The 27,538-nt window shown below is 34.6% G+C and overlaps 1 pseudogene across 1 annotated transcript; it reads right to left on the bottom strand.

The window, feature by feature from the left end:
• Nucleotides 1-24,491: 24,491 nt before the first annotated feature.
• On the bottom strand, nt 24,492-26,688 carry LOC149227050 (BAHD acyltransferase DCR-like; annotated as a pseudogene). The gene is made up of 2 exons (XR_016248310.1): nt 25,967-26,688; nt 24,492-25,402 (listed from the first exon to the last, which is right to left on the bottom strand). The product of XR_016248310.1 is annotated as a BAHD acyltransferase DCR-like (transcript).
• Between the last annotated feature and the right edge of the window lie 850 nt (nt 26,689-27,538).

Here is a 27,538-nt window from a genome sequence, read left to right as displayed (position 1 = left end):
TCATATCGCAGGAGGGATCATGTTTATCACCTGAGGCAGATTTTTGAAAGATGCCGAAGGTATGGAATTTCTTTGAATCCCAAGAAGAGCATCTTTGCGGCCATAGAGGGGAAACTACTGGGTCATATCCTTTCTAAAGATGGGATTGTGATTGATCTTAAAAGAATACAAACCATCATGAGAATACAACCCCCTACTAACAAAAATACCATGCAATATTTCTTCGGGAGGATTAATTTCGTTATAAAGTTCGTATCAGGCTTTGCCAAAATAATACGCCCCTTGCAGTGGATGATGAAGAAAGACATTGCGTATAAATGGAGCGATGAAGCCAAGGAAGCATTTCAGTGAATCAAGGAAGCCATTGTTGAAGCTCCCGCACTAGTTAGCCCTGATTTCAGCAAAGGATTCTTCTTATACACCTTTGCTTCTGACCTTTCATATGCCACAATTCTCACTCAAAAAAATGATGACGTCAATGAATTCCCCATTTCCTACATGAGTTCAAATCTCCAAGGAGCGGAAGTGAATTACCCAGACGTGGAAAAACAGAGCTACGCAGTTTTCAAGGCCATTAAAAATTTCCGCCCTTACTTACTAAAGGCCAAGACCAAAGTCATCGTGCCCCATCCTGCTGTAAGAGCCCTCTTCATGCAGAAAGAAATGGGTGAACGAAGAGGGAACTGGATAACCGCCCTTCAAGAGTTCGACCTGGAGATAAAGCTAGCACTGATAGTTCGAGGGCAGGGACTTTGCAGGCTAGCGGCAGAAGCCTTAGCGGACCAAAAGGAGGCATCTGAAAAATCAGGAACATTGAGCTTGCAATATGCACAAAGGGAACTTAGGGAGGAGCTCTTATGGAGTAACGAAGCGCTGATGTATGAGCAAGAAGAATTGGAAACCTTTTTGGACCCTACGTCGTGGTACCACGACATACGCTTCTATCTAGTGTGGGGTTCGTGTCCTAAACACATGGATGCATCACAAAGGAGAGCTCTCAGATTAAAATCCAATCTATATTATTTGGCCGACAGCATCTTGTACAGAAAAAATCATGATGGAATCTGGCTGAGGTGTTTACAGAAATATGATGCCAACCATGTATTGAAATAAATGCACGACGACCCAGCAAGTGGTCATTATGGCGGAGAGACCACTGCCCACAAAATATTGGGAGCTGGATATTATTGGCCCATAGTGTTCAGAGACTCGCATGCCTGTGCTTGAAAATGCAAGGCGTGCCAAATCGTTGCAGGACGAGAAAGAAAGCCCGTTGTTCCCCTCAGGCCTGTCATGATTTACCGACCGTTCCAGCAATGGGGCCTAGACGTCATAGGCGAGATCACTCCAAACTCCTCATAGCAGCACAAGTATATACTCACAGCGACTGATTACTTCACCAAATGGACCAAAGTCATCCCGCTCTGGAAGGTGAACAAAGATGAGGTAATATCATTCATTGATAAATTCATTATCAACAGGTATGGCATCCCTAATGCTCTCATCTTTGATAATGCCTCTTATTTTTCATCTCTGAGACTGACTGAGTTTTCCATTGATAAGTCAATCCACATAAAATATGTAGCAAACTATTATACCTAGGTAAACAGAGTTGCAGAGTCTTCCAATAAGAACCTTATCCAAATAATCCACAGGACAGTCGCTGATAACCAGAGGAACTGGCACAACGCCTTGACAAATGCCCTTTGGGCCGATAGGGTCACCCTTAAAAAGGCCTTGGGAAATTCTCCATACTTCCTAGTCTATGGACAGGAAGCCATCTTGCCCCCAAACGTTGCCCTTCCATCCTTACAGATCTCCCAAGCTTCAAGAGGAACCCCTTCAGCCTTGCTTCAAGAAAGGATCGACCAACTGATGAAGCTGGAGGAATTAAGGGATAGAGCCAGAATTAAATTCAAAAATCACCAAATGATTGTAAAAATATGGTTTGATCATCATCTGGTGAGAGATAAAGATTTCCAAGTGGGGGAACTAGTTCTGAAATGGGACAAGCTAAGTGAGCCAAAGGGTAAACACACAAAATTCCAACACCTATGGCTATGCCCATTCCAAGTCGTTGAAAATATTGATCAAGCGACTCACAGGTTGAAAACATTACAAGGGGAGACTGAAAAGCTCCCTATTAATGCCCAGCATTTGAAGAGATACTTCCAGTAGCCACCGCATTGGTGGTTGCCTCTTGAGTAGGTTAGAATTCATTTCTTTTTTGCTGTTAGTTTAGTTTTATTTCTGTCCTTTCCTTTGTTTTCTTCCAAGTCTGTTCTCCTGTTTTTTGAATTACATTCCTTTTTAGCCAGCTAATTGTAGTCCTCCGGTCTTGTTCTACCTTTCATATTTTCCCTCATTTTCGACTCTCGGCCTTTCCATGCCTCATTAGTTCGCTGATGATTTTGTTGTTCCTGAATCCATTTTTTCCCGCAAATCAAACAAACTTTCTATCAGCCCATGAGCACTTGAGAATCAGCAGTGGAATGCAAACCGAAACCCCTCAATGGCATCCACTGGGAACTGTGTGAGATCTATTGATAACTTGGATATCTGGAGCCTGTAGGGGCATCTTTATAAAACAAAAAATGTGTAACTACAGCTGGGCTGGCATGGAAGAATGCTGCATTTAAATAAATCTCACTCAGACCTAGCCTATACTTTTTTGTACGGTTTACAGTCATTCTCCATTAGCCCCATCCACCACACTAAATTGTCCTCTACTTGCTGCCTGCAAGTAAACCTCCTTTCATGGGTTAAGCTCACTGTCATATACCCTATGGCAAATCCAATTGTGCTCTAGTCCTTGTGCCAATCTGGAAGGACAGGTTGTTTGGGAAGCCAGTTTGAGTAGGGATTGTTGCTGGGCTCAGAGTACCGATTGACACAGCAATCCCAACCATGCTTAAGTGGATTAAAAATATGGCATGATCCATGACTGCACCCCATTCAATCATATGAAAATATAGCACTGAAATTCTTATACAAAGTGCAGATAAACACATCTACACAAAGAGCTGAGATACACACATAAAACAGGTATTGGCAAACCAGTGATGGCCCTAAAAGGATTTTTGAAAGTTGGAAACAAGTAGAGGAAGGTCAATAAATCCCATAACACCACCATTGGAGAATGCCTGTCAAAAACCTATCAGTAAGTAGAAGCTATTTGTCTTTATCCCACCTAAAGCAATTAATGTTGAAGTGGAACCCATGCTTGTCCATCTGTATAGTATGAATTTCAAGTTTATCTTAACACCCTGCTATTCTATTTGATCCAAGGTTTGTTTGGAAACAGAGATAACTAGTTCGCCATTTGTTGTGGCCACAACCACCACCCTATTAAAACTTGCCTTGATAGCAATTTTGAATGGGCCCCCCTATAAGTTTATCTTGCACTCCTCCAAATGATCTATCATATCCCAAGGATTTTAGCTCTTTGCCAAGCCAAATCTTTAATTTCTAAATAGTCGAGGCCCCCTTTGATAAATCTCTACTGCATAGTTCATTCTTGACATAGCTTAGCCCTTCATTCATTCCCTTCATCAGACTTTTCAATCTTCATATGCATTCATGGTATTTCTATGCCTGCATGCATAATCACCCCCACCCTCACTACAGTCGTTTGTGCACTTAATACACAAAACCTTCTATCGCCCCTTTATTTTCATTATAACCCTTTATAATGAAAATCCTTCGCAAAGCATGCATAAATCCCTTTTAGGGGCCTATCGCAACTAACATAATGCATTCATGGCTGCTGGACCCAACAACATTGTTAACTGCATTTTATACATCATCAAGTCTGAAAGCCCGTCGCATATCGCAATCGGCCTGGGTATGAGGCCTTTACATAAAGCACTCTGTTGTCTTCCGAACCCGACAGAGTTATTAACCGGAATATATGCACTATCGGGTCCGGTTCCCAATCGCTCATCGCATATTGGCAGAGCGCGGGGGCATACAGTTAGTGGGGAGGCGGAAGCCGGACCTGCCGATGATTATAAAACCAAGCATATTTATTTTCAAGTCCGCCCCAACGGCCATACGTGGATTTTTCCCATTATCCATGTGTTGTGCGATAAAGCATTAACGTCGGGGTTTTCCAAAGGGAAGGGTAACATTGTGGATCCGAAGGGATTTATAAAATTTAACACATATGTGTTTCAAGTCCGGGATCCATCGCTTATCACTATCGGTGGGATCCGGAATATATATATATAGCGCACCATAACCTCCCGGACCCATCGATGATTACAAAGTCGAGCATATAATTTTTCAAGTCCGCAATTTGATTTCGACTGTGTTTTGTGACTGTTTTCAGTGTAAACCGAGTTTGGCTTGTGAGGCTTAATTTATGCATAAAGCTAAAAACCAGGGGTCGATTCTCTCGTGATTGTCATTCTTTATGTTATAAATGTTTCATGGATGCGAAACTTGTGTTTTTTAAGCATTTTGCAGCACATCTATATATGTGTAACTGATGTTGGCCGTCTCTACAGGTGAGGACCGAGAGAAGGTAAGTGAAACCTCAGGATGGATGCATAAGCTTCAAGTTTGACTCCAAATAAAATATGCATGTGCCGATCCAAAGAGCTTCCCCTGCGAATATGTGTATTTGAAGATAAGGTTCTATGGCATGGCGTTCATATGTCCAGGTGTTGCCCATGTATTCCCAAAAGACAAAACCGCTCCAGATTGCATCATGAAGAGATGAAAAACAATCATCCCCTCTAATAAATAACCATTAAATGCCTAGGAAATGAAGCGCCCTAATGACAAGAAACACCCTTTACGTGTCAGTAGTGACATCGACTGTTTTCACTTGTTTCTTCTGATTGGCATAATGAAGGAAGGAGAGGGAAGGTGAAGAGGCAGGGAAGACTGAGGGCGAGAGGCTTTTAGCATAAATATTACCTCCGAAGAGGAGAAGGGGCTTTTGGTTTTCGAGAATAACAATGTTGCTTTATTGTGAATGAGGAGGACTATTTTTTAGGGAAGAAGGAGCCTTTAGTCTTAGACTCATTGTATTGTTTTGGATCAGAGTTTTGTTACTAGCATGAACGTAAATGTGATTTGTGTTTATGCATATTGATGACTTACAATTCACCATTAGTCGCGTAAAATTGAATGTGATTCAGTTTCATGGTTAACTTGTGAATGGTCTCTGATTTGAAACTAAGTTAAACATCAGTTGCAAGTTTTAATTCCGTAGAAGAATGTGGATTCCTATACGAGTGATTGGATTGCAATTTGTCTTTAATACAGTCTTGTCCAGCTATGAATTCAATGATTGATTCATTTGGACTTGAATTTATGCATGATATTTATCCTTCTTTATCACGCTCCTGCATAACATATATGTGATGTTTAAACCTCTGTATTATGCTTCTGCAGGATAGATTAGGATAGCTAGGACTAGATTAGAGTAGTTAGAAGTAGTATAGATAGGATTTAATACATAGAGGTTAGTTGTTTTATCTTTGTTGATCTAATTGAAGTCTTCCTCCCGGAAGCAACCTTTCGACATGTCCAAACAGTTTACGGGGTCCCTTAAAACTCGTTGGAGCTAGCCATCCCAAACGAAAGCAGGTCTAATTGGGGCATGCAATTGGGTTCGTTCCCCTTGTTGGCATCGTGCACATTTTCCATGTCAACAAATAGTCACACCAATTGTTTCTCCAGCATTTAGAACAATGTGATCAGAACTAGTACCAACTGTCAAAATAAGCTCTAAGTTATTTTCCTTCTTGATCCTCTCTGTTGCTGCACAGGAAGGGTGGAAAAGTGTATAAATCAAAACATGTTCACCATGGATGTGATTTTCAAGTTCTGCAAAGAAAATTAGTTGTGTAAGTTTTGTCTATAGTGGGTTACAATTATCAAATGTAGAAGCAGTACATTGGATGATCCATGCTAGCAAGGAGTTGGAAATGGAATGCATACTAAAAAATTAAGAGATTGGATTTTGAAAAAAACCACCCAACTTCAATTGTGAATAACCAGAACTCATTTATAATTCTGACAAGATAGTCTATAATTCTCACTTTTTTTAAGTAGCACATATCATCTAGATTGCTTACTTAGGATACGAGGAACAAAAGGAAGGGGAAATTGATAGTGATAATAGATAATAATATTTTAATGTTCCAAGGGGTGGCTAGATTGGCAGATGCTCTTCTGTGAAATTTCATAGAGGTGTCAGTATTAAATTTCATTAAATTCCTTGTGGGTATCAAATAGTATTATAGCTAGCGGTTATTACCCCCGTTCATCTAGAAAAATTAGGGAAGAGGGAGGAAATATGCAGGGGGATAACAATATGCCATTTTCCTCCCTTGGAATGCCTAATGTGTGGACAAGTACGAGACAATATTTCTCTCTACTAAAAAAAAAAATGAGTTCCACTTATGTGGAGTTCAAGTTTGATGTTACTACCATATAATTATACCTCCCAAGTCAAAGACATATCAGTTGAGTTAGAAAGTTATCTCAAGTTTTCAGGGAAACTTTTTTTCATTATTATTCAAGAAGATCCTACAATACAAGAATCATCAAGGGAAATTATTAATTGTTCATTGTCCAACTAAAAAAACCCTACCAAACAAACCTGTGTAGATACACATTTAGCATTGCCTCTAAATCTTATTCTATGTTGTTCATGACTAGTAACTACATTTAGACAAATGTCACCTACCAACAATTAGACCACAATTTATTCATTTATTAAGTTTGATGTACATATACTGATAAGTGTGACCTAGCACTCTAGTGTTAGCAGATAAGAAATCACATTTCGAAATCAGTTATCATGATTTCAAGTTTTGCGGGGCCACTTCGACAACACAATACAAGTAGCCTAGTAGGGAATTTGAATTCCATGTCACTTCACCAACACAAATAATATATAGCCTAATGGTATAAGCAAAGTAGCAAGAAATAGGGCACTTGAGCTTCTAAAAATTTAGCAAGATGGAGTTTAGCACAACTCCCTTTAAGTGTTACTAGACTCAGAATCAAGAAAAACGCGAGGAAGAAGAACCAAGTGTTTGACTTGGATAGGGAAAAAATCGAAACAAAATTGGTGAGTAAAAAAATATAAATATACACATATTTTGATGAAAAATATATGCATTAGTGAATGCCCTGGGTGAGACGAAATGACCTCCTTTCAATCTTTTCACACAAGTTAATCACCCAACAGAGGAGAAATGAACCCAACAGAGGTAAAAGTGGCATAAATTGGGATGGATGAGAGTTTTAACTTTTTATAGGGCTTGTTAGACAATTTTGGTTCAGTCAACTGAACCATACTCATACTCAAAGGTCAAACCCACGTTGACAGTTAACATATGTCAAAAAACAAGTTTGATTTGGAAAAGTTGGAAAATCAATCTCTGTCAAGAACCAAGTTTTACTCAGACAAGTTGGGAAAACTATTTTTTCTGACAACTCATTTCAAACTCGAATAATAGTTGGTTCAAGTCACGATCCTGGTAACATTTCTCCCATATATTTTCTGAACCTAAAGTGATCCCCTTTTTTACTTCAATGCATATGGTCATGCTAAATTAGTAACTTCAAAAAGACATTAATTTATTTTGTAGAAATTATAACTACGTAACAAAAGAAACCATTGTATGACCTAACTTACCACAGTCAGGACCCTTCCTTGACATTTGTTACATTATACTGGTGATCATTAGATTCCAACCATTCTCATATGCCCAAAGCATTCTCAACACACCCAAGTTTGGATTCAGTGAAGCATATTCATTGGCTTTACAAAAGACTAACAATTTTATTACTTCCTGCAGGTGCCTGAAACATAAGAACATATAACTTAGAAAAATAGGAAGAAGAGAAGATAATACAATCTTGTTAATGATAGTGATAATTGAAACTTGATATTGCTACTAGTTTGCAAAATGTGCAAATCCGTAGATGGTGTTATTGAAGCCTTTTATGCAAGAGATTCTAACATTATGCCACATGAATTAGAACAAATGTAAGAAAAATCATCATGCACGTCATCCATATGATGTAACCCTTCAATCACTAGTTAGATTCACCATTGAGGAGATTATGAACACTAGTCTTTTACAAAAGCATAAAAGTAGATCAAAGATCATGATACTGTCAATATATTTCCTGCAAGTCTATACTCTAAATTAGGTAATCTTCATATGGAGTTTGGATTCTCTACAAAATTAGAGTAGGTATAACCAACCCTTCTAACTCAGGTAAGTACCTTATTTACTTGAGCTGGCTCTTCATCTATTTTCATCTCCCTATTCAAATCATTTGTAGCTCACTCACCCATTAGGTGGGGTTCTTTCAACCTAGAGCTAGAAGAGTGGGAAATGGAGCTTAAAACTCCTGAAAAGGACCAACCTTTCATTATTCTTCCGTAAGGTAAACCAACCCTTTTACCTAAGGTAAGAACCGTAACTGAGACAACTCTACATGAGGATGAAAAAATAAGTTCTTATGATTCCATAAAGCCATAGAGCCCAAGGGTTTAGCTCAACCAGTTTTCATTAACGCTTGTTGGACATTTGGCTAGTTTTGTGTCGACAAGTGCCCAGTTTGAAGTCCACCAGAGTGAGGCACATTTGTTTATGCCCATTGGTTTATGAGGGATGTCATCCATGAACGTCAAGAAATATCCCTTAAGTTTCCCCACGTGTTTTTTCTTGTAAAAAACTAAAATAAATCTAGAGAATTTGCAATTGGGTATATTTTCAAATAGAGCTAGAGTTGGTTCCTATGCAAAAGCACATGAAAAATGTTATAAAACTCAAAGAAAAAGAAAATAAACATATGTTCATAGCTTACTACATTCTCCAATGCATTTGGTTCATAAGATTTCATCCCTCCAAGAAATTTGAATGACATTCTGCATTGTAGAATTGAGGCATTCAACTTATATCAATATGGAATGAATTAGTAGCCCCTAGGATGTCGATCAGTTGGCCATAGAGTGTACTGTTAAGGCAATACTTGCAACATCACTGGTTCAAACCCCCACTTAGCCCTGTCTGTCATGCAAATGGGATGCATTGGTATGCCTAGAGGTTATAGTGGTAGTGGTTAGAATTGGCCTCATGTCATGGGAGTACAAGCCTAGCCCATATACATATTCTTCTAGTGCACAAAAAAAATATGGAATGAATGATTTTTGTATAGAGGATGACTTTTTTCTAAATTAGGAAATCTCAAGGCTAAAACAAAAACTTTCATGCTTATTGAGCATAAAGCCAGAGAATCTACAATTGGGCATAATGTCAAATAGACCTGGAGGTGGTTCCTCTCCATAAGCACATGAAATATTGTCAGAGAAATCAAAGCAGATGAAAATAAACATCCATTCATATATTTCTACATTCTTCACTACAATTGGGTCATAAAATTTCATGGCTCCAAGAAAAACCAATGATATAGAATCAAGGTATTCAACATATATCAATATGGAATGAATGAATCGAGGCATTCAACTAATATCAATATGGAATGAATGAGTTTCCTACATAGGGTGAATTTTTATGAATTAGAAAAGCTCAAGGTTGAAATAAAAACTTCCCTGCTTATTGAGCATCAACATTATCATTATTATATGGTAGGTCTACACCATCCACTTACAGTTTTATTCTCATTATTATCTGGATGCTTATGATATATTGATAGTGTTTACAGTGACCCTTGACCCTATTGAAATCACCTTTCTCAAAAGGATCCAACAAAGCCGCTCAAAACAAGGGGGTATGAACGAAAAGAAAAAATCATTGATATGCCTCTAAGAGCACAAGTTAAAATCCTTTACAAAAACATATCAAGGTCAAGAAAAATAAATTAAAATACAATATGTCTCTGAGAGCCCTAGATAAGGGCCCTTTGCATAAACATATAAAGATCAGGGAAAATAAAATCTAACACATAAACGAGAATTATTATCATAACATTAAAAATATACTTTCTGAGAACACAAGATAAAGGCCATGTGCAGAAACATATCAAGATTAGGAAAAATAAAATCAAAATAGAATATGCCCCTAAGAGCCCAAGAAAAAGGCCCTTTGCATAAATATATCAAGATCCTGAAAATAAAATCTAACACAATGAAATCTAACATACAGAAGAGAATTATTATCATGATATTAAATGAAGGTATCCTAATAATATCATAAAACAATTTGGTTTGTGGGAGATGATATGTCCTTTTGAAAATTATTGTTGTGACATTAAATGCATAAAGTATCCTATTAATGTCACATCCAGTTTGGTTGGTAGGAGATGATATGTCCTTTTTATGATGGAGGAAAACCAAGTTCCTGAACTCAAAACCCTTCCTTCCCTCTTAGAAAAAGTCTCTACACCCGCGAGGGTTTGAACCAAATACATGTATGCAGTGTGAAGCCCTGATCATAGACAAATAGATCATCCAACTAACTTTGGTATATAAAAAAAGGATAAGATAATAAATGTAGCATTATGGAAATATTGATTCCATTATAATGGGGCTCATTATCTTAGTAACACATCAGAGAAATCCTTTTGAATAATAGCACAAGAAAGAAAAATTGGGAAAAGAGTGGAAAAATTCCCCATTCTTGTTGCAGTAAATCATCAAATGCGCAAATACTTCTATCTCATACATTCATATATGGAAAGCATCATCTTACCCAATTTCATATAAAACCAAACTTCACTCCAAAAAAATGAGGGAGTGATGATTACTTACATGTAATTCTCTTATAGAAGATGTGATAGAAGAGACTAGGGAGCATAATGGCCTTCTAATCTTAGTTGGGAATGTAGGTATAACATCTCTCTTGCTCATCATGATTAGAAACCCCAACTATAACAAAGAGGAAAAATCTAGCTCAAAAGGTCAACCAGTATGGTAGCAATGGTGACTGGATAAAAAAATTGGCATAGGGGTTGGCTTAAATATGTTTATTTTAGGTTTCAATTGAATTTGAGAGTCTCCAGATCATACGACGTTTAGGACAACATTAATTAGAATTATGAATTGGAAAACATTCCAATGCACAAATCCAACCTTTTTTGAACGGTAGTTTGAATTTAACCAGATTGGCACCAAATACTTGAATGCATTTTCTGGAGGTTCTACGTTGGCTAGGGATGAATATTTGGTAAAGTGACATATCACTTTTTTTTAAACTGTGGAAAACCTATCACATATAATTATTTTCTTTTTAAATTTTTTACCATTTCGTCCTTTAAAATTTTTACCCCCTTTTTTTACATTTGATTTATTAATTTTTAATATTAACTTGAAAATAAGGTGATTTCTATGGAGTTTACTTTTTATCAAGTCTTTAATTCATATTGTATGGGAAGGCCGACCTGGGAGCCAATTATGGGAGTTATAGTCTCAAGGAGTGTCCAAGCTTGATTGAATTTTACACAATCGTAGTGACAACATTCCACATTTGGGTGTATTGTTTTTCCATCCAATATGTGAGCACAACCTAGTAGTGGGGTAAAAAAGTGTCATTTTGGTGCTTTTATCATGACCAGACTTGGTTGTGCATCTTGTGGAGTCATGTTCAAGGTTAAGATGAGGTTTATGATGATGAAAAATTCTTAGTCAATGCATTGATGTTTTCAATGATGAGACTCTATTGCCTAGGCTAGAAAATTTGGAGGTTAGGAGGCACAATTGAAGAAATGTCAATTTGTCAAAGGTGCCACATGGAATATCTACTCATCAAGATTCATTAATCTGGTGAAGATTTAACTTATGTTGTTGTATTAAATTTTGTCATGAATGGATACTTCTCACATGTTATATCACTATAATATAAGTCAAGAAGTGCTTAATGCACACTATAATCAAGGTAAGACACATATCAAAAGCCCCTCCCCAAATAGAAAATAGTCCTCATTATATTAGACGTAGAAGTGCAGATCCCCAAAGTAATAAATGAGGTGTTAATGTAACAAACTCAATGCATTGTTTACCAATTGAGGAAACCTTTGCTAAACTTGCTTGAGAGTGAAGTGCTTGGTCTCTATAGGAAATTGACATGCAACAAGAATGCAATAGAGCTCTCTAAATTTTTTGTGAGTGTGTCAACTTTTCCTATCATGCACTTGGTTAATTAAAGTTGATGCATTGAACTTGGGATATATGTCCAATAAATAGTATGGTTGTGTTGTGTTATGTTTAAATAATTAAGTATTATAAGGCTAGTAGAGCTCAACATTGAAAGTTCATGCTTACTGAGATAGGGTGATAGGTCGAAAGCTTTATTTCCATAATTCTTAATGATGTTATAAAGATAGTTCAAAGTGATCATAACTATCAACACAGTCATTTAAACTTATATTTTGAATGTGAAGATAGACTCTATCCTCAACCAATAAGTTATGAGGGCATGATGTTTGTCATGCCATTGTTTGTTATTAGTTGAAGTGTGCCATAAAATTTCTTGAACTTGACATTAAACATTATAGATGTCCTTGATGACAAAGATATCTTTATCAACTTCACTTTGTATAGAGATAAAATTCCCTTTAGCAAGAAGTGTTACATAGGCATTATTAATCAAAGTTTCAAGTTGAAAGGAAAAGAAAACATCTAAGGGTCATATGAAAATTTCAATGGTAAAAGTTTTCTTACTAGGCTAAAAAAATTTAAACTAATTATTTGTGATTAAAAACGTATTATGACTTGAAGGTTTCATGTTAAAATTTTATCAATGAAAATTCAACAACACATTAAATATCCAACATGAAAGGTTGTTATACTCAAAATAACAAGGAACAAGGTACTATCATTGATGGAACTATTTGTTAATGTGTTATTACTTGCAATTGCTTCTCATGAACTATAATCACATTATATCATATATTACTTATGGCATGATTATTTCAATACATAAAATTGAATAAGTGGTAATGGACATCAAATCATTTAACAATGATTTAATTTCATGAAATATTTGGTTATTAGTCCTTTCCCAAGGAAGGAATATTTATTAGTTTAAATGTGGACATTGATTGCAAATATGTCGCAACAACCCTAATTTTCTTTGGAATGTGAATTTTTGTATCTTTTCGTTGTAAAAATTAAAATTAATCAAAGAAAAATGAAAACAAGAATCATCATAAGTGTCATTGGCCAAAGGCCTTGATTAAATTTACTTTGCACTATTACATACCTCAGAGATATACCTCAATGTCTCATGCCTCAGACATTTCAAAGAGATATTTATTCAAAATTCATTGTCTATCTCCACCTTCATACTTCATACTTTTTTTAGACCTTGCACCTTTCATATTTCGCACCTTTATGCCTAAGATATTTACTATTATTTTCCCTATAAATTTCCTTGAGTGAGTAGCCTTGTCTTCTATTTCCAGCCTCCAAGAGTGAGTAACATTGTCTTCTATTTCAAACATCCAAGAGCAAGTAACTTTGTCTTCTATTTCCAATATCCAAGAGTGAGTAACCTTGTCTTCTAGTTCAGATCAGATGTGGGTGATTATCATAATCTCCAATTGAGATGTGAGTGAACTATATATATAGTCTTCTCCATAAGAAAATGGGCTCCACATGTACCTGAGCCAATTTGAGGGGCAGGAGGGCCAACTTGGCATATTGGTGAGACAAACGATAAAAAATTAAATGACAAGGGTCATGAAGAACATGCCCTTTTAAATTTTCTTTTGAATAAAACAAGCATGGAAAACATGCTAGAGAATAATAATAATTTTTCCTCTTTTATTTTTACATGAAATACATATTGATACAATAATAATTATGAAGACCAACCCTAGTTACAATTTCAACATCTTGCAGCTTTATTCTAAATCATTTCTAACATATTATACCTTGAAATATCACGGCTGAACTCAAAAGCATCATATGATTTTGTAGCATACTTCAGTCAGCCTAATACTCAAGTTAAGAAGGTACTATGATTTGATACTAGAAATTTAGTGTTTATATTTAGGCAAAAGAACTCCTCAATTTTTGTTATATGTGAATCCATTCAAACCACCCTACAATTTCTTCCTTGGGAATGGTAATGTCATTGTGGCTTTACACAATAAACTTTTCCATCTCACATTTCTCAATATTTGAGAACATAAATGAGAGGTAAAGCTACATGTTCCATGTATTTCTTAGTTTGATTCATTGGTGTGATGTTACATGGTTTTTGGAATTTGGAGGTAACATGTTGTAGAAATGTATCTGATTGTTTTGGTTAATGATTTTCTGGCATCCACAAGATACAAATAATGATAGTTTTCATTATCTATATAACAAAGAGTATTTTGGAAGTGTCAAACATGTAGGAGATGTAATGTTCCAAGTGTTGACCTCACTACATTATATCTAGCTTTGCTATGACATGCACTTTGGACTTGGTGTTGTGGTATGGTTGAAGCATAATGGCTTATCCAACTTAGATGTTGATATTATTTGGCATTATAGGTAGCACATATTATTTATTAATTAATGTGGTTGTATTATATATCATAGGTATGCATTGAATCCACATACACAAATGGTGTTGCTTGGAGTTTTGGATTATTAGAAGCTTGAGGGAAATGATACACACTAACTACTTCTTAACAAATTGATTGAATATAACCACTATGGCCTTGGACACATAATGAAACAGAATCCATAATAATGGTATTAAATAGTTATATTTTGGCAAAAAAATATAGTAACAGTCACATAGCGTCATCAAAAACTCATGGGAATGACCAATAATGACAAACATTTTTTTACTGTCATCAAAAGTAACCAAAAAGGGCATTGGAAAGGGCTAATAAAAGATCGTCACTAGAAGTGTCACCAAAGAGAGAATTAGTGATGGGCCTTTAGCAACCGTCACCAAAAGTGTCATTGAAAATGGCCTTGGTGACAAACCTTAAAGGACCGTCACTATATGCACTTACAACAACAGTTTTTAAGGATCGTCACTATATGAAACATTGGTGAATAATCTTAAATGTTCTTCATAGGCATGACCCTAACTAATGACCTTTTTGTTGTGGTGAAAGTGGGGATAGAGTAAAATTATAACTATATAAACAAAGTTTGAATGACTTGGATTTTCCCTAAAATTTGGGATAGAGAAAAACTATAACTGCAAGTTTGAAAGTAGGTAGAGGAGGGAAAAAAATGTCCAACGAAAGATGTAAAGGTTTCAAAAAATGAGATAGTTCATTAAAAAGGAAAGATAAAGGGATGATTTTCCCTCCTAATGGGATATATACATTTTTCCCTCCATTGTGGTTCAATGTCAAAATCGTTGTTATAGCACTCACTTTTCTAATCTTTTAACTTATTAAAACTAACAATTGCATAAAAAGGTGCAAAGGAAAGCCGATAAGAGTAGATGGAGGAGATGTTGTACGTGAAAAAAGCACATATATCACCTATACTCTTGGTATTTGCACCATTATAAGTAACCATATGCCACCTATACTTGTGTTTTCTTCCACTACTTTTCATTCACACATGTCTCCTTCACAGGGGAGATACCTACATACTACTTTTCATGCATGACATTTTTATCTTTTACCATTGAGATAAAACAATAAAAAACAAATTTGGATACATTTTTATTCAAATTGACATGGATTAAAAAAAATCAATTAGATAATCGAAATATAAATAAAATTTGAACTTACTGGAGATGGAAAGGGAGAACTCCACGAAGGACTTTGATCAGCAATATGGAATGAGCTAGAATTTGAAGAATTTTCCATTTGATATTATTGATATTTTGTCCCTACATTTGAGAAAAATCAAAAATAAATTTTATGCATGTTTAAAATTAATTTTGAGGACCATATAACCACAATCTGAATTTCAATATAGTTTTCAAACCATTTTTCAATAATAAGATGACTTTAAGAAGAAAATGTATACTATGAACTACTGTAATTCATGTGGATGCATCCTAAAGGATAATTTGAGATTAATATGCCATTTTATGTGAAAATAAAATTTCAAATAGCTTTTAAACTCTATCGGTGCACTTATCAGAACAAATAACACCAATGCATTTAAATCATAACAATACCGGGGCGTTTAAATAATACCTACATCGGTTTCTGACATTTCAAAAAATATAAAATATGTTATCATATCGGTGCTCTTGTACAAAAATGCACCGATTCGTTTAAAAAAATAGCACTAGTACTAACTTGTTTTCGGAATTTAGAAAATAAAAACAAATTCAACCGTCTCGGTGCTCTTTTAACAATTACAACATCGATTCATTTGAATACAAACCGCATCGTTGCATTAAAAATTAATTGCACCATTTCAAAGTTTCAAAAAAAAAAAAAAAATAAATAAAATAAAATTGTAACATCTCGGTGCATTGAAAAAATTTGGCGTCGTAGCAATGTCAGTGTGTTTTTATTATATACTCATCAATGCTCTTTATATTGAAAACACCAATGTTCATATAAAGTGAAAAAAAAAAAAACACAATTTTTTTTCTTTTCTAAAAGTTAAAAAACAAGCGACAATTGATTTTTCGAAATATAATTTCATAAAGTCTTTTAAATAGTAAAAAGTTATTCGCTATTTCATTATTTTCCCAAAATTTCAAGGGAGTGGTTTGCAAGAGAGACATACTAGGAACACTATGCAGCAACAAAATACTTTAGAGCAACAAATCTATTCAAAAAATTAGAAGAAGCTGAAAAGTATGGTGATTCACTCAAAACCCTACATGGTAAAAATTTTAAATTTTGTTGTTTGTTTTATTAATAATTTTTTTTACAATTTATATTAGGGTTTAATTTAAAGAGAAATCATTTGCAAGAGACACATTATGTGAGCACTGTGGAGCAACAAAACATTTTGGAACCACAAAAACATTAGAATTTGAAAGGTATGGTGATTCACTCAAAACTGTGAATAACAAAATTTTCAAATTTTACTGTTAAATTTTGTTTACAATTTATGTTAGATTTATTCACAATTCAAAAAAAAAACTTGTATAGTAAAAAATTTACTATTACTTTTACTAATAATTTTTTTTTACGATCTTTATTCCTATTTAAATTTAATTAAAATTCAGAAACGAAAAAAAAAAATCAATACTTACCTTAAGCCCTTGTTTCTTCTTACTTATGTGACTACAAAATTTCACCTTAGGGTTTAACTCCCTCTACCACTTCAAAATTAGGGTTTTTCATTTTAGACATTTTAGATTTAATGGGTTTGTGTACTTACCATATATAGGGTGTTTGACATGTAAAGTAGGGAGATCACTTATTGAATTAGATCTAAAACATATCGGCCCTGTCTATTTAAAAAAAATGGGTATATGTTCCGTAGTGCGCCCTGTGTAATTTAACGCACTGGTGCACCCTGTGTAATACAATGCAACGATATATTATAACACTGCCGATTTTTTCCAGTATATTCATCGTTGCTTCCAATATAAAATAACACATCAGCGTGCCTCTATCAAATAGCATTGTTAAGTCATTGCGGTGTGTTTATCATTAGAAATCGCACTGTCATTATTTAAAATTATTTAAAAAATAAAAAAATCGCTGACGATGTCGAACAATTAAACTCCTGGTGCGTTTAATGGAATAAACGCATCAGTGTGTTTATATTGATAAAACAATGTCTGGGAAGGTGTCAAGTAATAAAAATATTGATCGACACAATGATAGCACATAAAAACATAGAGAAAACAAGTTCTTTGTAAATATTTTACAAAATTAATATGTTTGAACTATATGTAAGTTTAACTAATATGTATTGGCTAGTGTGTGTCATGCAGAGCCACAAAATGAAGAAGGTCGATAAGATTATTTCTAATCTAAGTACAGAAGGGCGTAAAAGCTTGATAAAAAAATTGCAGAAAGATGAATCAAGTGAATGAAAAAATTTTATTCAATATGAGTTTTTTTTTTAATTTTCATTAACAATATACTTAAGAATATTAGATAACATGTTTCAAAAAATCTATTAATTCATATATGTTTAATTTCTATAGTCTGGAGCAACAACGAAGGAAAAGAGCAATGTCGTTCTAAGAAAAGAAAAATTATAGAACATGTAAATGAGGATGAATTGGTATTTAGCTCATCTGGAGTGGTGCTAGAGGTTAATGAAAGGGGGGATTTTTTACAAAACTACGAGGGATCTACTGGAACGAACATATAGACATACTTTCCATTTACAATACAAAAATCAATCCAATGATTCTAAGAACCAAATTATATCTAAACTACAGGAAGTGTTTTTAGAGTAATGGTCAATGAGACATGTCAAACTTGCAATAGCAAACACATTCGACGACAAAAACAAATCGTTCAAAAGGTAATATTCCTAATTAATATGATTTTCTATAATTATATGTATATATTATTACAAACAATTCATTTATTAATATCAATTTTTTTATATTTAGTTTTCATATATGAATATAAAAATAGTTTATTAATTTTTTCAAGGAGATTATGAAAATCCCAAATGATCAATAAGTTGATATGTGAAACATATCAGTAGGAATGTCCAAAAAAGTGTACAAGGAGATGGTCAAAGAAATGGACATAATTGCATCACAGGAGGAACCATCTCAACAACAACATGCTTCAAATGTATGTAATCATGATTCATAGTTCAATTTGTACATATAAAAAAAAATTAGCATTAAATATTAATTTTCAAGTGTTTTCTTGCAAAAAAAAACAAAATGGAACTCATTCAACACATAAAACATGACGACAAGGAAGAAAAGGGTTCATATCAAAGTTTGTGGGTAATTGTTAATATTTCCTTAATAACTCAAGGTTTTATTTTTGTATATTTTAAATTGTTTTACACCAACCATCCTTGAATGTCTTCAAATAGATGCTAACATACAAATAAGAGCCATCGGAAGAATTGATTGACATTGGGTTAAATATGCGTTGTGAGTATATGTTGGCATATTAGAAATTAATTGTGGAATGTGTAAGTATGTATGTTATTTTACTTCTCTGATTTTATAATTAATAGAACAAAAAAATCCTTTATATTAAATATATGATTTATAATGGGGTTTAAAACATGTTGGAAACAAAGTACGGAACTACGACATGAAAATACTTGTTGCAACAAGGCATGAGACTTGGTTTTGAAACCATGTGCACATTTTATAAGTCACTTGTTGTTGTGGTACACTGTTATTTGATTTACATTGATGTATATTATTTATTTCATTTTTCATTATTATCACCAATGTAGATACACTCATTACACTTTATTTTTATGTTTGTAGATGGAACAAGATCAAGAAGGAAAAAACAATCAATGCAATCAACACAACATTCCTCCAAATAACCAAAGTCATTCAAGTAGTTGGAGCACTGACAACAGTTCCAACAAAGAATGACGATCTATTTGGATATCAATGCAACCGACTGTATTTTTTGAAATGATTTTCTGTGAAAATCAGACATTTTGTTTAATGTAATGGACATAGTGTCCCAATTGAAAGACACAGGTTTACCAATAACAATCCCATTTTGTATGAAAAATGTCTCTTATTGATATATAATAAAATACATTTTAATTTATTCTATTGTGTTATCCAATGTCGTTGTGAAATGTTAAACCATTGATTAAATATATGGATGATTAAATATTATAATGAAGAGATGTGAAATATGATAATATAAGAATTAATCAAAACATCATGTACAAATGCACTAATCAAATTTTAATTTATATGAATATTGTTATAAGATATATATCGATTTTTCAATGAATAATGGATTTAAAAATTACAATAATTGCACTGTCACAAGTCGATGTTTCCAAAAAAGAGAAAATCTCATACAAATAATTAGTGCATCCATAACATAAAAATGCACCGGTGTGTTATGTTATATAAAAGCATAGTAACGACATCTTTTTGCATGATCATTTCCTTTTCAGAAAATGACAGCACCGGGGCATTTCGTTCCTCAAGAACCGGTATTATTTGCAATTAACAACCCCGATGCATTGTAATTCTTAACGCACCAGTGATTTCATAGAACTAACACCCTAGTCCTACAAAATAATATTTCTAGCCCCAGTGCATTATTAAAATTAACAACATCAGTCTGTTTATATCACTAACGCACTGATGTGTTTATACAAACAATACGCATCGGCCCTGTGAGTTTAAACAAAAGCACTAAGACTGCAATTATTTTGTGTGCCCCGATGTCGTTCCTTAAAAGAACAACCTGGGGAATTTTTTTATATATAAGCACTAGGGCGGTATACATTTTGCACCGGTATTCTTTGCATTCAACATGTCAGTGCTTTTAGTTATGTTTGCAGCCAGGTGCTTTTATATATGTAGCGCACTAATGCTACATGTTCCATGAAGCGCACCGCAAAAAAAAACATCCTGTAAAACCTATGACCGCCTATATTTTTCAGTTGTGATGAAGTTCTGTTATAATCTCCACTAAAACATCCGCTATCACAAACAAATGTTTTAGCGGGTGTTTTTTTGACAATATTTGTCAATTTTATAACACTAAAAACCTCCATTATAACGTTCGTTAGAAGAAATTTTCCTTGTAGTGTCTTAACAACATGTGTAGTTTTTGTGAATGTCAACATTATAGTGTTTTATAAGCCTTGGTGGTAGTTCAAGAAATATTGGAGCTAGTAAATCAAGAACACCTACACGTTCCTAAATTTAAAACAAAAGTGCATGAGTGCATTCCTACTGACCCCATAGCTACTTTTCAACCATCATCTTCATGTGAGCACCAAACTATGGGTTAGAATTCTCCAAGAGATGTTGGTAGTATCCATTGCTTGCAATTTTGTAGTACATATTTAGTACATAAATATGTTAGCCTACCAAAAAAAATCTTATAACTTTATTTATTAAAAAATATTCATGAAATAATTTTAAATTCTTAGAAAATAAGTAGACATGTTAAGGCACCTTGAAGAATTTCAATAAGAAATAGTGCAAATGGTTATAGTGTGTTTCATGTGCATCATTTGAATAAGAGTGTAGTTTGAAAAGCCTAATATGCATAATCATAACGACAGTTCGAAGAAAACACTGACTGATTCCAATATATTGGTGAAATATCTCCACATAAAGGCCAACAATTATATGGAGATCATTCAATAAATGAATGGAAAGATACTTAAGAATGAGACAACAACAATTGTGTCAAGAAAGAAGGGGACAAAATAAGGAAGGTTGTGATGGTGATATATAAGAAGGATGGTGGGGAAAACAAAAACGGAAGAGGGGGTGATGAAAAAAGTGTTGTGATGAATCCAAATGTGATGGTGAAAACAAGAAAGTCGAGGAAAAAATGAAGTCCCTATTCATATATATGTCTTAAGAGATAGAAAATAGAAAGACAAAGAATTGGAAATGGTGACATATTGGGTAGAAGCTACTCGAAAACTCTTAACTGGGAATCTCTACAAAATGACAACATTCATCTATTTCTCAATGTTAATGCTCTTCGTGATCGAGACTTGGAACACTCAACACAACAAGCTTAAGCACTTACCACGTTGGACGCAGGCTTCATATTGCATAAGATTTACATAGCAACAAGACTTGGCTGAGTGCCTCCTCACAGTGATTCGCTCCAGCGCTTCAATTTCCATGCTTCTCACACAGCCAACATGGGAAGCTCTCACGCAATCAGCTTCACGCCGCAGAGCTCAATTTCCACTCAAATTTGTGAACCAACACTCAGTTCACTTGGCCAATGCATCCAAACATCACTGGAGGTTAAACACAACTTTAACTCAGTGTTCTCAACAAGTTGATACACAAGCTCACAACTTTACTTTACCTAGGCCACAGATCTCAGTAAACAACAACAACCTCAACTTGCACCACAGTCCATGCTCACCACACCAATACTCACTGCAATATAATGATCTTTGTACACAAATCTCGGCAAAGGAGAAGTTCCATGTATACAATTGATAGAATCTCCAAGCACAGAATTATTGCACCAGACACACGCAACACAACTATCATGCTCAGGTGGTCTGCACCTACTCCAACCAAAGCTCTAGAAAAATAAAGAATCGGAAATGGTGAGATGCAGCTCTCAAGTGAGTCATAACTCAGATTAGAGACTGTTCACAACCTTCTTCACTACAAGAAGCCAACATTCAAATAGATATATAGAACTACAAGGTAGTTTAGTAGTTTGAACATATTTCTAAATAATAGGATCTAAAACCTAAATATAAAAAGCATTCTCAATAAATACATAACAAAACCTAAATAATGATTTTACATCATTTCTCCATTATTATGCTAACACTAAGTATGTTCCTCCTCTTCAACTCATGAGTGATGAAAACCCAAATTCCTACTCTATAATGTAACTCTCTTAAATTATTATGAGTAGATATGTGTTCTAAGCAAATATAAATCCTTGGGGCACTAAAAGGTTGTGATTAGATAATAAGATGATCTTATCAAGCCTACCAAAATCAATGCATTAATAGAAAATAACTCTTTAGCAAGAATATAGTCTAGGTAGTATATAGTTTAGATAATTAGCAACAACTTGAATAATGGAAGAAAAATGTTTTCTTCTTTGGCGTAGAACTTTGAAGAGAAAATAGTGAGTTTTCAAAGAAAATGTATGCTTGTCTAATTGTCCAATCACATAATGTAATAACATATATATTTTTAAAAAATGCATATTATTGTTATAATATATTCTAAATAAATAAATATATGTTTATAACATCTTCTATTATGTTGAGTTCCTCACATTTACTTGAACTTCATATTGAATTTTGCATATTATACCTTTGTCTACCAAACCCATTACAATATCAATATAGCATCCTATATCTATATACATAAAACTCAATTAACACAATAATATAAATAACATTTAACAAAAAAAATATCAACAAAATACAAAATATAATACAAATATGACACCGACAATTTATTTATTTGTATTTTAACATCACAAACTTCCACAATAATATTACAACCATTATACAAATCAGAATTGAAAAAACACTATATATACCAACAAAATCAACTCAAATAAAATCGTGAACGAGTATTCTAAATGCTAGTGTGAAACAAATCTGCAATGCTACTATATGTTATCTTGGTGAGTGTATACCAGTAATGCATTATGCTAATAATATATGTTATTATCTTGATGATTGTATAATAGTAATGCATTATGGCAGACCCTTACACAGCCTGATGCATTCTCGTAATCAAACAGCGCAATTTATCCAGATTTCCGCAGAGAGTATAGATTTCCAAAATTAATTATAATATTTTTACTTTAATTTAGTAGAAAAAAAGAAAGAAATTATTTTAACCTCTATGAAGTTAAAGTTAATTTATGAGACAGATTATTTCTTCATTTACTTGATATATTTGGCCCTTTTCTGTGAAGCTTCAAAATAAATACTCTCAACTATACTGGACAAACCCCTCCCTAGATTTTCAACCCTTCATACATTCACTAGATCATAGATTGAACATAAATGAATCCTAAACTCAAGGTCAAAATAAGTCACTGCAATAGCTTAGCTCGTGATATCAAGGGCCCAATGCCCTCACACTTAATTACCTTGTAATACAAAGGCCCAATGCATTCAATATATTCACACTAGTTTTGTTTTTAGTAATGGAAAAATTAAAACATACATTTACACTTAATATATTCGGTATTTTTTGTGAAACTTCAAAATAAATACTCCCAACTTTTAAACAAATCCTTAGCTAAATTTTCAACCCATAGTCCATTCACTAGATCATAAATTGAACATAAATGAATCCTAAAATCAAAATCAAAATAAATCACTGCAATAGCTTAGCTTGCGATACCAAGGGCCCAATGCCCTCACACTTAATTACCTTGTGATACAAAAGCCCAGTGCATTCACACTAGTTTTGTTTTTAGTAATGGGAAAATCAAAAGATTGAACATAAATTAATCCTAAAGTCAAAGTCAAAATAAATCACTGCAATAGCTTAGCTCGCGATACCAAGGGCCCAATGCCCTCACACTTAATCACCTTATAATACAAGGGCCCAATGCATTCACACTAGTTTTGTTACACTTAATCACCTTATAATACAAGGGCCCAATGCATTCACACTAGTTTTGTTTTTAGTAATGAGAAAATTAAAGCATGCATTTACACTAGTTTGGGAAAATTAAAACATGCATTCACACTAGTTTTGTTTTTCGTAATGGAAAATTAAAGCATATAAGATATATGAAAATGAAATTATTTTTAGTGTGATTTTTTGATTTTTTTTATATTGGAAATTAGAATTGAGTAAAAAAAATTAAGTGAATTTTAATTTTTGTTATTTAAATTAATTTTTTAATTGTATAAAATATTTCAGCAACCTAAAAACCGCTTTACTTATGATTTCAATCAATCCAATAAAACTTTAAAAAAAAAAATCACACTAAAAAGCAAATTTTGCTTAGCTGTTAAGATCTTGGAGCAAAAACTCAGCATCAGAGTTAAGCATTTGCATAGCGGAAGACCGAAGGCATATCTCATGTCCACACTCCCACCCCCTTCCTTTCCAGGGTAGAGTGTGACTTTCCCGTCATACTTGTTATCGCCTCCACTTCTCGCACACATCGGTGGCCCGACCCCGAAATCGCTCTCGTAAACTGGAAATCTGCGTGAGCTTCCAATAACAATATGGTTAGCGAAGCCCTGGACGGAAGTTAAGTAGGGATTCTCCAGCCAATTTTCAATTTTGAGTCTAATCCTTTCGTCTCTCTGTGCTGCTTCTATGTTTTCCTGAAGAAGGTTCACTGTAGCTATAATGTTTGAATTATTCAGGAGCTCTCCCACTGTCGTAGTCATACGGATGAGATGAACCGCATTGCCGAAATATGATTTGGGCAGAGGCGGAACGAGTTTCCTTCGGCAATCTACAGAGAAGCTCAGGGTGGTTTGCTCCTCGGATTTTGGCTTGCGCGCCCGTGTGATTGCCACCCAAATATGGATAGCCAGAGCTTTGAAGGAAGAGTAAATTACTGTTCCCGTCTTCTTCTCGTGCGTGTTGATGCGACTTTTGAGGTGTGTTATCTTGTTTTTACTGAACCGAAACAGAGTCTCCTGTAGATCGTGGGAAAGGGGAGGAAGCCTTTGGTAGGCCTCGACGGACTGGAGGTATACTTTGGTGTTCTGATTGGTTGTAGTCGTGGAAGAGGTGCAAATGCCTGCTCTGAAGCGATGGTGGGACGGAGGATTTGCTATGGTGGGAGAACCTCTGCAGATCTCAGACCAGGAGTTGATGAAGTGCCATGCGGAGTACCCATCGACAACCATGTGATTCATGGAAAACGCCATAGCCACTGCATCTTTAAGCTGCGTCACCTGCGCCCGCCCAGATTTTTAAATTGAATGACTTCAGCTTGGCGAAACACATACATATCATGAAATTCATTATAATGAGCGGAAAATAATGGAAATTCTGGCACAATGTTGATTAGGTTTGGGGAAATTTGATTAGGTTTGGGGAAATTTGATCAAGGAAAACATCTTTCAAATCATTATTTAAAATCATCGTGTAATTAAGGGCTTTTTGAATCACATACTGCTGTGTCGTAAATTATAACAAAGAAAACATCTTTCAAATCATGAATCAAAATCAGCGTGTAATTAAGGGCTTTTCAAGTGATCGTATGTTCTGTTGCAATTTTGGACAAGCAGTTTTTGTAAAAGTGAAGTATATGTTTTTCTTATTTCAGATTTGATAAGATTCGAACTATCTGTATCTATTTTGTGCAAAGGTTGATGGGGTTTTATGTTTCAATGGACTTTTTTATTTTTTTTTTGCAAAAGTTGCTGGGCATTTTTATGCTCAATTGAAGATTTTTATATTTTTAATATAAATCTATGATGACTTTTTCTCTGAAAAAGGGCTTTTCAATCACATACCTGAACTGCAAGCAAAGGAAGAGAACGGCCGTCTGCGCAAATAGAGTGGTTGAGAGGAAACAGCAATTCCTGAATATAGCGAGGACTTTTGTGAAGGAGTATCTGGTCAAGAGTGGCGTCTGCAACGGCCTCAATAAATTGGGCACCCTCGTCATTGCATTCGATATTTAGAAAACCGTCGGGAGAGTCAACCAATCTGCCAGCAAAAGGGTAGAAATAAACGAGCACCTCTGCCAGGCTCCATTTCAACCGCTCAATGGTTACTTGGTGCGAATTGTTAGCAACTTGTTGTTGGAAGAAGAGTACTTTCTGAGTGTAGTTGGCCCCTGCTAGCTGAAGATCAAATGGAGAAAGCGGGCAATGTTTTTCTTGTGTTGGATTTGCAGGAAAGACTGTGGAACTACTTACTGTGCTTAGACTGCCCATGGAGAATAAGTTTTCTACTGCACAGAAGAAGAATTAGAGTCCAGGTCCAACAGAAGCATTACAGCCAAACCTGAACAGGTCCAGGTTTTATAGCTTCATGTTCCTGTGACTAAATTTGTCTCCCAATGGTTTAAATTAAAGTCCCACCTCTTCAATCCCGGTTATCCTCTCTTCAATTTCGGCTTTACACGCCACCATGCTTAACGCGGTGAGAGTTTCGAAACTCATCCAGCCTTTCAATCCGGTCCTTCTTTGCACAAGTTTAACGTCCCTCGATCCCCCTGTGCCGATAAAGTTTTTTTTCCAGTAGAAGAAACATACCCATGTGACGATAAAGTTTTTTTCTCAGTAGAAAATAAAGGCAGCGCTTAACTAGTCATATATCGCTTATTCAATGCATCGGGAAATGCATGGGACATAGCTCGTTAACACGCAAATTGCCTTTTTTTATTTAGTGACGAGTTTTCAAATTCGTGTGTTAACAGATTATCTCGCGTGCATCTCCAGGTGCATTGAATACGCGATATATAGCTGGTTAGGCACTGCCGAAAAGAAACATCCCCAGGTGCAAGGTCAGTGGTTCAAGTAATCCAAAATCCGAGATAAACAGTAGACAGGTCAGTGGTTCAAGTAATCTGACATCCGCTTCATCTTCAACAAATGATTTTGCTTTTGGCGGGTCCCTGATTTCACATGGCTGATTTTATCCGAGATAGACAGTAGACAGGTGAGTGGTTCAAGGAACCTGACATCCACCTCAGGTTGAACGAATGATCTTGCTTTGGTGGGTCCCTGATTTCACATGGCTGATTTTATTTGTTTATTTTTTAATTAAATTTATTAGGTATTTTATAAAATATTAAAAAATAGATTTATAAGAATTTTGTTTATTTTTTAATTAAATTTATTATATATTTTATAAAATATTAAGAAATAGATTTATAAGAATTAAAGTAATAATTTTTACAATTTTAGTTTTAATTTTATTTTTTCACTTTTGTGAGTATACTGGATGCAATGAGTGTTAACTGGATTATTTAAAAAAATCATGAGGTGATTCATTTTACTAGTTTCAATTTCATTTTTTCATTTTTGTGAGTATTACTAGTTACAATGAGTGCTAAGTGGACTATTCAAAAAAATCAT

The sequence above is a fragment of the Pinus tabuliformis genome, chromosome J, assembly GCF_031772625.1.
Source record: "Pinus tabuliformis cultivar Carrire ecotype Pingquan chromosome J, CPIR1, whole genome shotgun sequence".
Lineage (NCBI taxonomy): Eukaryota > Viridiplantae > Streptophyta > Pinopsida > Pinales > Pinaceae > Pinus > Pinus tabuliformis.
Note: the sequence above shows the minus strand (reverse complement) of the source record. Positions and strands in the feature narration are given on the sequence as shown.